The sequence below is a fragment of the Patiria miniata genome, unplaced genomic scaffold (genome assembly GCF_015706575.1).
Source record: "Patiria miniata isolate m_02_andy unplaced genomic scaffold, ASM1570657v1 HiC_scaffold_10, whole genome shotgun sequence".
NCBI lineage: Eukaryota > Metazoa > Echinodermata > Asteroidea > Valvatida > Asterinidae > Patiria > Patiria miniata.
The window spans coordinates 16,404,296-16,416,244 of NW_024037048.1; positions in this window are offsets into that span (position 1 = coordinate 16,404,296).

Genomic DNA, 11,949 nt, shown 5'->3' on the forward strand with positions numbered 1-11,949 from the left:
TATGATTCCAACGCCGTCTAAATGTATACCCTCCTTTTAAAAATTAAACAGATACTTGCCCACTTTAAAAATTCAGAAACAGTTCTGTATAATGCAATGTGGTTGTCAGCGATCAGCAACACCTCATGTGCGAGCTTGTGCGGTTCAGTTTCTAAAGAATGAGTGTCATATTTGGTAGAATTCTGTATTCCATTGTACAACACTGTATTTATTCCTGGATGAATCCATACAACCATAGAGTGCTGGGGCGGTTTGGGGCGGTATAAGGAGTAACAGGCAGGGCACTTTGAGGGGCAGGGACTAATGGCTTCATTGGATTATGCTTAGTGCTTTTTTTAATCATTTGGATAATGGCTAAGTGAACATGCTTCTATAGATGAGCTACGTTCATTTATCACTGATTATCTGCTGATCCTAAATTGAAGGTTATGCGACTCTGCAAATATCACAAGAAGGAAGATTGTGTTGACTTACCAATGGCTATGCAGGCAGCTGTGATAAAGAACGCCAGGATGTGGGCTCTACGTGGCTCATCCCCCGGCCTAGAACCAACAGCACAGAACTCCATCTTGGGCAAAATCTTGTCCTTGTACCAGCCTGCAGAAAAAGAAAAAAAACAGTCAATTGTTATTTAATGATCGTTAACTTGGTTATCGTTAAGATCAGAGTAAACCTGAAGTAAACACAACCTAGATATACCTCACGCTAGTCGACTATTTGGAACCAGCCTACTGGGGTTGGTTGCATCGCTGGTAACCAATAGCCGTGCGTATTCATAACGCTAGCAGAGAGCCAGGATCCGGAAGTTTTGCGATGACATTTTGACCAGCGTTTGACTAGAGACGTTCGCACGTTGCTATCAGTGCGCAGGCGTAAGGTACGTCACAAATCAACCACTAGTCGACTAATAATGGTCCTTGCCCGAACTTGGCCTTATCTGTACAATCCAAGCTTGAAAAAAAAAAAAGCCGCGTCCCCACGTCAATTCCGGATTTTTGGTCTGACCAGTACGGAAGCTTGAATTGCCTTCCGAGATACCGCGTTACCGTGATAATTTATCGCAGAAATCAGGAAATCAGAGATAATTCCTTCCACGATACCGCGTTACTGCGATAATTTATCACAGAAATCGTGAAATCAAAGATAAATCATTCAACGATACCGCGTTACTGTGATAATTTATCACAGAAATCCAGAAATCAAAGATTAAATCATTCAACGATACCGCGTTACTGCGATAATATATCACAGAAATCCAGAAATCAGAGATAATTCCTTCCGCGATACCGCGTTACTGTGATAATTTATCACAGAAATCCAGAAATCAGAGATAATTCCTTCCGCGATACCGCGTTACTGTGATAATTTATCACAGAAATCCAGAAATGCGATAATTTATCGCAGTAACGCGGTATCGCGGAAGGAATTATCTCTGAATTCAGGATTTCTGTGATAAATTATCATGGTAACGCGGTATCGCGGAATAGGTATCTTTGATTTCTGGATTTCTGTGATAAATTATCACAGTAACGCGGTATCGCGGAAGGAATTATCTCTGATTTCTGGATTTCTGTGATAAATTATCACAGTAACGCGGTATCGCGGAAGGAATTATCTCTGATTTCTGGATTTCTGTGATAAATTATCACGGTAACGCGGTATCGAGGAATACGTATCTCTGATTTCTGGATTTCTGTGATAAATTATCGCAGTAACGCGGTATCGTTGAATGATTTATCTTTGATTTCTGGATTTCTGTGATAAATTATCACAGTAACGCGGTATCGCGGAAGGAATTATCTCTGATTTCTGGATTTCTGTGATAAATTATCACGGTAACGCGGTATCGAGGAATACGTATCTCTGATTTCTGGATTTCTGTGATAAATTATCGCGGTAACGCGGTATCGCGGAAGGCAATTCAAGCTTCCGTAGACCAGAGACCGAATATTTTTTTTTTTGGACTTACATATAAAAAACAACTGTGTGGTAGGGTAGGTAAAAATCTGTTTTGGGGGGTTTGACATTTCAATAGCCAAAAAATATAGGGTGGGATGATAGTCATTAAAATTTACTTTTTTTCTCTACTTTGCATGCATTAATTAACATGTGAATCATTCTGCCGACTACTGACCAACTTTCACAAATATAAATATAAAGTTTATAGTTTTCACTGTGGATGGGGGGGGGGGGTGCTTGAGCACAAGGAGGAGATTCTACCTTCTCTTTGAGCATGGTGACTTCTTCCTTGCTGATCTTCCAAGGAAACTTCTCCGTGGTCTCCAGGCTGCTTCCTCATCCAGCATCCAGGGTTTGGACAGCTCCTTGATGATTGTGCTGGTCTTGATCTTACCCAACCCACCAATCTAGACGAAAACCAATCAGGAAGGAAAATTTGAATGCATTTGCTCTAAATAAATTGTGTCCAGGTCTTGAAAAAAACCAACGTTAGCGCTGCAAAAAGCCAAAAACCTGGACAAATCTGGTTTAATGATCTTGTTATACATTTTGCAACTTTGACTTAATTCTTTAAATACCTGCTTGCATTTTACTCAAACTGTTCATCAAAATTCATTCCGCAAAGTCTTCTTCAAGTACTCCACTGTGAGTACACATTTCGGTACTCAAAATACGGTACTCGAACGACAGTGCCTATTGTCCTCCAACGCCGGTTTGTGCACTAAGTCTATGGGAAAGGTTTAGATCAGGGAACAAAGGAAAACACAAAGCCAATTAATCCTCGGAAGCATAACAGAAAACGACAGTGTGCGCGTTATGGTAAGTGTGTACAGTGTTCGTATATTTTAAATGCAATTTTTGTTTTTCTTTTAACGCAAACAAATATTATACGCATTATACAGTATGTCCAAAAGAAATGTCCGTCTGACTATTTTTGAAATAACTACAACACCATGAAGTCCAATTTGAAAAAGTTTGATTGTGCAGATACTCCCTATCTTGGCCTCAACCCCGATGAGTTTCATTTAATTTCAGTCACGCATCACTGCACAATTGTCAATTGATCACAACAACATTTTGGGACACTGTGACCAAGTTCCTTGCCTTAATCAATTTTAGTGCTGTGTTAAGTAAGCTGTGTAAAATCCTGCATGTTGTGAAAAGGGCTGCAGTTGGGATTGGAATCATTTGCCTGGCTATCAGTCATCACGGCAAGACATCAGTTTAATGCTCAAGGGCAAATGATTCCAATCCCAAACCACATCAGACTTTTTTTTTCACAGACACTTTTTTGGGGGCATAATGTATGACAATTAATAATGATATAGGATGAGATTTGAAGGTTTGTATGGTGGAAAGATACTAAGACAAGATAAGTTTGGCGGTGGCACCATGTAAATGAAACTCTTTTCTGAGTATGTGTGGTTCTGAAAAGAACCGGAGGGACTCAGCATTTCGAACAGTATGCTCTGCCCGTCGTCAGGAGAATGAGGGATTGCAATGATGATGCGATGTTATAAGGATGGGTGCGGTGAGGCGTGAGAAGGATGCACACTGGTGAAGCTCAAAACCGGTGAAGCTGAGACAGGATGCAAGTTGACTGAAGGATGCTGGATGATCACTGGAGCGTGTCAGTACACAGTGAGGGGGCAAAGGGGAAGGAGCTCAGGGGTATAGTTGGCTTCTCTGATGCGTCGGGGGTACCAGCAGTCGATGCTACTGAGTATTTCTGCTTGGCTTCAGTTGATCGGGTGGTCTTCAGTGTGGGAGTGTTTGACGATGGAAGATTTCTTGAAGTCTCCCTTCCTGCCATGGGCTTTGCGTTCATTGAGTCTGGTGGGGAGGTCCCTGCCAGTCTCGCCGATATACACTTTGCCACATTGACATGGAATCTTGTACACTCCTGGTCTGCATTCTGGGTCACACCGATCCTTGTGTGAAGTCAGCAGGTTCTGCATCTTCAGAGGGGCTGTGTGGAAGACTCGAATTCCATGCTTATGGAGGATCCACTGGATGTGATGAGAAGTGGTGCCTAAGTAGGGGAGGGTGATGGAACTAGGGGCCCTAACTAGTTGGCTTTGGGTATAGGAGACCCTACGGCCGGGAATGGTTCTTGGGTCTTGTGTCTTGACTTGGCTGGGCTGGTATCCGTTGCGCTGCAGTGCTGTGGTGATGTGATGGAGTTCTTGAGGTAGGTGTTCATCATCTGCGACGATGAACACCTACCTCAAGAACTCCATCACATCACCACAGCTTCACCAGTTTGCATCCTTCTCATGCCTCACCGCACCCATCCTTATAACATCGCATCATCGTTGGAATCCCTCATTCTCCTGACGAAGGGCAGAGCATACTGTTCGAAACGTTGAGTCCCTCCGGTTCTTTTCAGAACCACACATACTCATAAAAGAAAATCATTCATATGGTGCTACCGCAAAACTTATCTTGTCTTAATAATGATATATACTTAGTGTCATGTTAACAATAAAACTTTTTAAGTCTAACATTATTTTTGTTTTAGTTATGATTTTAGTAATATAAGATGATTTGATATGATGGGGTTGAGATAATCTGTCGCCTACCTTTTGCTTGCTTCTTCTTTTGGTAGTCAAAGTCAAGACGTCGCCCCTGTAACTTCTTCCGATGGTGCTGTAGAAATGAAACATTGGGGAGAAAGTTAATGTACTGGTTGACAAGAGCCATTTGCACATTGCTGTAAGGCTCCTTATATAAATTATGGGTCAAAGTGTGACAATTTTCGAGTTCCTGTTATCTCTGAACATGTCATTTGCCATTCAAGTATCATTAAGAATGACTTCAACAATTTGTTGGGTAGGTTGTCTGCTTCACATAATCACTCTTGGCGGACGACTGCATTAACCCTAACCTTCCCAAATTCTCCAAAATCCTCTTTGCAAAATGGAGGATTTTGCAGGATTGAGGCTGTTTAATTGGCAAAAATGTGTGGCTGATTTTGCAGGATGCAGTGTGTCAAGGTCTTGGGCCGGGCCTTGTGTTTGTTTATGCTCAGCTGTGCATAAATTATACTTGAAGTCCTCCGCACTGCTCCAGGATGCCACTGGCTCTGCCTCAACATATTGACAGTGATTGCTGGAGGATTTTGTAGGATTGAGGCAGTGATCATTCTTCCACGGATAACATTCAAGAAATAATGGAGGATTTTGCAGGATTGAGGCTGCATGCAATTTTGACATGGAGGCAGTTGGAGGATTTTGCAGCATCATCGCAAAAATGCCCAGGGAGTTAGGGTTAAGAATGACTTTAAACAATTTTGTATTCGTTGTGTAGGTAGTTTGCTATTCATAATCACTCTTGGAGGACGACTGCATTAAGGAGTGCATCAGAATTATAAAATCACAGATGTCAGATGTAACAGGGACAGGAAAAAAGTGGACCCCAAATTTATCGAATGACCCAAAGAACACAGGCATAAGTTACAACCCAAATCAACCAGTAATCGATCACTGGTCTTGTATCAATTTTTTTCCAGATTGGCCACAATTTGTGCTTGAATTTCCCCGCAGGTGGCTGTGCAACACAGTCCTGCTTCTATCAAAATCAACCAAATTCTGTCAGATTCTGTAAGACGGAACTCACGTTGATCTCCTTCAGATCTTTGTTCTTGAGATGATCCAGGGGATCCAGGAAGTTCTGTCTGAAGTTCAGATCGAAGGCGCCCTTGACTTCAGAAAGTTGCCTCAGTGATTCTCCCATCTCGACCATCGCCGTAGCTGTAACCAAAAAAAGAACCAAAACAATTTTTTTTTTAATGATACCTATAAAAAAAAACATTTTATTGTTCTGTTGTTTCCACCAAAACTAAACAGCTGTGCTAAGTATACCCTGGGAGCTGAGATTGTCTATGAAATGCATGGTCTATGAAATGCATTATTAGACAAAGAAAAAAAAAACGGTTTCCCATCTGCTTTTTTTTCCTCCACCATGAGGTGAGGTATATGTTTTCATCGGCCTTGGTTTGTCTGTGAACAGGATAACTCAGGATAAATGCGGAGGCACTAGGCTCACGTGAATCGCGCACTCCGGACTCCTTCGACCAAAACATTTGCGAGCCTCGTCTTTAAGAACGCGTGCACGTAGTCGTGGGGCGACCTTAAAAATGGCTTCTAATTTTGTTTGCTGGATGACGCTGTATGAGAATGTAATTTCCAGTAACCCTGGTAAACCCTTCTGTTAGTGAGCATAAGCCATGTCTAAATGACATGGCTACGACTAACACTAGCCCACATGGGAAGTGGCTTCATCTGCTTCCATAGGTGCAACTAATGTATTAGCCGTAGCCACTTCATTCTGACGTGGCTTTATGCTTTTCCATTTTCCCTAATTTGTGCTTGAATTTCCCCGAACGTGGCTGTGCAACACAGTCCTGATTCTATCAGAATCAACCAGATAATGGGTGATGTTAGATTTTGTAAGATGGAACTCACGTTGATCTCCTTCAGATCTTTGTTCTAATTGAGATGATCCAGGGGATCCAGGAAGTTCTGTCTGACGTTCAGATCGAAGGCGTCCTTGACTTCAGAAAGTTGCCTCAGTGATTCTTCCATCTCGACCATCGCCGTACCTGTATCCAAACAAAAACAAAAACAAACAAAATCCATCTTTTTATAATACCTATAACAGGAAAGATGTTATTGTGTTAATACAAAGCTCATTGATTGGGCTTTCATATCCTAGATTTGGAAAGTGCTACAGGCAAAACTTTATTCAAAAATTGGTCCTGCCATTTGGGTTTCGTCTTTTATGACTCACCTGTATATTGCAAATGCATGCATTTATAAATAAAAAAAAAAATAAAGAATAAAAAGTGGGTGCAAAAAAGGCAGCAGGCAGGTACGAGAAACTGGTTTATTTCTTTACTTGGCCTTGCATATCTGAAGTGTTAGGAAATACTTCAATTTTCTTGACTCACCATAGACTTTGTACCGCTGAAGTGGCGTCAGGTTGCAACATTCTTTTCATGTCTGCTGCCCATTGGAGATCAACCTGCTATCTGTACTGCCATCAATTGCATCATATGCTGCATTCCTCTGACTCTGTGTCTTGCATCACTGGCTGCTCATGGCACGCACGTCATCAATTTCTATGAAAACCGTAGGATAACAGAAAGGCACTTTTATCTGTATCTGTATGGTTACGTTGCAGAAACCTATTCAGGCATTATCGCAACGGAGTATAGGTACTCAAGGCGCTGGCAGTTATGTCTATTATTAGATGAATGAAGTACATGAGAAATATGAGACCCATTATGTAGCACCTTTCATTGGTTCATTATAAGCTGCTGCGGCCACTGCCATGCCAGGACACCGAGGCGAACCCCTTCTCTTACTTACATGTAGCGAACAACTCTTTAACGTGCATTCATAAATACCTTAGACAGTTTAGCTATTCCTATTGGTCGAGAGCCCGCCACGTGGCCGGTATTAAACGGATGATAAAGACATGGCTATAGCTGGTCTTAAACACTTTTCCAGTGTCACAATAAAATGTGGACTCCTAAAAATCCAGTGCCTCTTACCGTTTCATTGGTTGAACGTTCACAATCCTCACGTAGACATGCGCAACACTACCAGCGAGTCAGAATTTTATAGTTCTAAATTCAAAACGCAACGCCCCAGATGCGTTCTGCAGAACATGTTACGCGCGCGAAAATCTCCATAAAAGGGTTGTTTACATCTTACTCGCCAGCTGAACACTCCATTATTTTGCTAGAGGGATGTTTCAAAAAGCATGAAGTGAACTTGTTGAACAAAATCGTGATTTTTTGAACGAATTATTTGAAATTTTTTTACGGATAAGGTACATGTATTTATGAATGGGAATAAATATGTGCTCGGTCGGTATTTACATGGAGGAAGGAATACTGCTTAGAGTCTGGGTGCTGATAATTACCCTCGCCTCCGGCTCGGGTAATTATCAGCACCCAGACTCTAAGCAGTATTAAACGAGTGATAAAAACCTCCGGAGCACACATTTATTCCCTTATTATACAACACACGGGACCTACAGCTATACGTCCCATCCAAAGAACGAAGCAAGAATGGTCAAGTGCCTTGCTTAAGCACAAGTGTCCGCCGGCGGGCTCGAACCTACGTGACATTGTTGCCTCTGAAACACCAGAACATGAGTCCGATGCTCTTAACTGCTAGGCCATGACATTCCATTTATAACGGCTAAATAAAGCGTGAGTTGGTATTTGCTGGACGTGTACTAAAGGAGCAATTCTTCTGAAAATTAAGGACTGTCCATGCAAACTCAAACAAGGCCTAGCCTAGCCCTAGGCCTAACTTAACAGTTAACTGACATTTTTTTGGCCAGCCATGCCAGCATAATTTATTACTTTTTTATTAGTCAGAATGGGACAAAACTATACGTTCACGTTACGAGTGTCTTACTAAACTGATCTTGAATAACTGCTCCTAAAGAATCCTGTATTTTATTCTGAAATTTACCTTTCCAAAACGAGTTGTGGATCACGTTGCAATTTCCCCATGTGGTGATATCTGGCGCCATCTGTCAACTGATAAGAGAACTGCGCCCTCTATTGATTCGATAAATAGCGCCCTCTATTGACCTTTCCCGTTTGGGGCTAACAAGTGGGGCGAGTTGGTAAGGGGGCGAGTCGGTAACTGTATGGTCAGTAGAGGGCGCTGTTATGTTTTTCAATAGAGTGCGCTATTTATTGGATCACAAAATAGCTGTTTATTATATCAATAGAGGGAGCTCTTCAAATTTTCAACAGAGGGCGCTATATCGGACAAGTAGAATGGCATAACCGGAATTAAGTGATCAGTTTATAGTTGCTTGCCCGTGCAATTTTTTTAGTTTTGACAATGAAAAATACATTTTGTTTTCAAATTTCTATTTTTTTTTCTAGCAATATGAAAGCTTTGCACTTTGTAGTGATGGAGACATCTATCGAAACGATCCGCCCACGTTTAATTATAGAATTTTGACGTTACAAAAATTTCGAACTATTTAAGAGCCCTATAAATCCCTCGAATCTAAAATAAAGCTTATAATTTTTTTCTCTGACGGCGTGAAACGTCCGAGAGCGAAATAGAAAATCAAGTGGTTACATTGTTTAAACTAGTAAAACAAACAATGCGGGTAGAGCTACTTTAAAAGCCTGAACTTTTCACTGAAAAGAAACAATGTAGTGTGCATGTGACTGTCGCAAAAAAATCACACCGTTTTTTTAAAAGGTCAATTACAATGTTAACAATATTTCGATTGATATGATAAACGGTAATTTTAAGTGTAATGCTACAGTCTAATAAACAAAATATATCTTTCATACGCAATCATAGATGTACTGTGCTGGACAAGCTATTTCAAAAATTAAGTGATGCATCGAATTGACTTGTGGCCAGATGATTGGTCATGAAAAATAAACAAGACAGAAGATTGTTTGCCCGCCCTCAACATTGTCTTGTGTCGCAACACGTAGAAAAACTTTGTGATGGGCTGCAGTACAGTCCAAACAGAACATTTGTCTCACTTTTGCACAGAAACGATAGTCCAGGTAGACACGCTATCTCAAAAATTAAATGAGGCATTGAATTTAATTGTTGCCAGATGACTGGTTTTGAAAAATAGACAAACAAGACAGAAGATTGAGACAAAACATTGTCTTGCTCTCCCTCAACAGTGGTTTGTGTCGCAACACGGAGAAAAACGTTGCGATGGGCTACAGACGCAGTCCAAACAGAACATTTGCCACCAGTTTGCACAGAAACGATACTAGAGTCACGCTGGACACGTTATCTCAAAATTAAGTGATGCATCGAATTGAATTTTAGCTAGCTGACTGATTGAATTTTAGCTAGCTGACTGGTCATGACAAATAAACAAACAAGACAGAAGATTGAGACAAATATTGTTTTTTCTCACCATCAGCAGGTTCCTCCGGCAACACGAAGAAAAACTTGGCGATGGGCTGCAGACAGTCCAAACAGAACATTTGCCTCATTTTTGCACAGAAACGATAGCACTGCTGGACACACTATTTCAAAAATTAAGTGATGCATCGAATCGATTGTGGCCAGATGATTGGTCATGGAAAGTAGACAATAAAGACAGAAGATTAAGACACATTTTTTTGTCTCCCTCAACAGTGTCTTGAGTCGCAACACGGAGAAAAACTTGGCGATGGGTTGAAGATGCAGTCCAAACATACCATTTGCCTCACTTTTTTGCACAGAAACGATAGTCCAGCCGGAACGCTATAACAAAAATTAAGTGATGCATCGAATAGAATTGTGGCCAGATGATTGGTCATGAAAAGCAGAAAAACAAGACAGAAGATTGAGACAAAATATTGTTTTGCTCTTCTTTAACAGTGTCTTGTGTCGCAACACGGAGAAAAACTTGGTGATCGGCTGCAGTTGCAGTCCAAACAGAACATTTGCCTCACTTTTGCACAGAAACGATAGTCCAGCTGGACACGCTATCTCAATATTAAGTGATGCATGGAACTGAATTGTGGCCAAATGGCTGGTCATGACAAATAGACAAAACAAGACAGAAGATTGAGACAAAATATTGTTTTTCTCCCCATCAGCAGTGTCTTGTGTCAACACGGAGAAAAAAACTTGGCTATAGGCTGCAGTCACAGTCCAAACAGAACATTTGCCTCTCTTTTGCACAGAAACGACATTCCAGGTAGAAACGCTGTCTCAGAAAATTAAGAGACACATTGAATTGAATTCTGGCTAGATGATTGGTCATGAAAAAAAGACAAACAAGGTAGAAAATTGAGAATAAAAATATCTCTGCCTCAACAGTGTAAACACAGTTATTGTATCAACTCAAGATAAACACATTGCATTGAAATGAAAATTCCTCTAATATTTTGCCATGATATTTGGCAAGAGCATCTTGAAAAATGACAGGAACTGCCAACGAATGAAAGTAAAACAATTGAAGAAATTAGCATTGTGAGGACACTCCGTGTTATTTTTATCGTCATGCATTAATTTCTTCCATATTAAGAGGGCGCGCTAAACAAACACCGCTCACTGCGCACAGACTTCAGTCCACTTTCTTGTTTCAATCTCGTTTTCGTTCTCTTTTAACGAATTCCCACGAAAATATACTCCTGAATGCGTTATATTATGACGAATTATTGGTCGGAATTTCACTAAAATACAATTTGTAAATTGTGACTTATCCACCGAACCATATATTATTTTCTGTCATTTACAATGTCATTCATTCGGAATGTATTTTACAGGTTTAACACACTAAGTTGTTTCGCTCACATTATTTTTGTTCTTTGACGAATTCACTTGAAATTGTACTGGCGATCGTAACACATTATTAACAATTACTCAACGAAATACTGGTTTAATACGTTTAGTATTCCATGAGATATTACCTGAACCATGAGTGTCTTCTTTTTATTCAATACCAGTTCGTGTTGACTCTGCGTGTTAGCAGTAGCGACCACTGTGCATGTGGTGCGCCCTCTATTGAAAGATTAAACCGCTGGGTACAGCTGTCTCTGTGCGAGACAATCAGAAAGCAAAGAGTAGTTGGAAAGAGTTTGGGTAAAATGCCCTTGAAAAAAAGGAAACAACGGAACCTCTTGGAAATTTCTTTTCTTCTTGAAATGGAGTTGTGACTTTTTTTGCCATGAACGTTGCTTCATTTGGATAATATTTTTCACGTTTAAAACATTTAATTGTTTCGATCTCATTTTCTTTCTTGTTCTATGAAATTTGTACAAATCACTTTTTACTCAATACTATATAGTTGTACGTTAAGCATGACTGGCACCGCAAGCTTGTTAAATACTGACATACAAAATAGAGATTATCGGCGCCAATATAGTTTTTTGTAACACCGACAAAACTGCATTCCCAATTGAAGTCACGGTGTCCAGAAAATCGTCCTTACTATTAAACAAAAACACAATCACACATAATGTCACACGATAACTCAAAAATA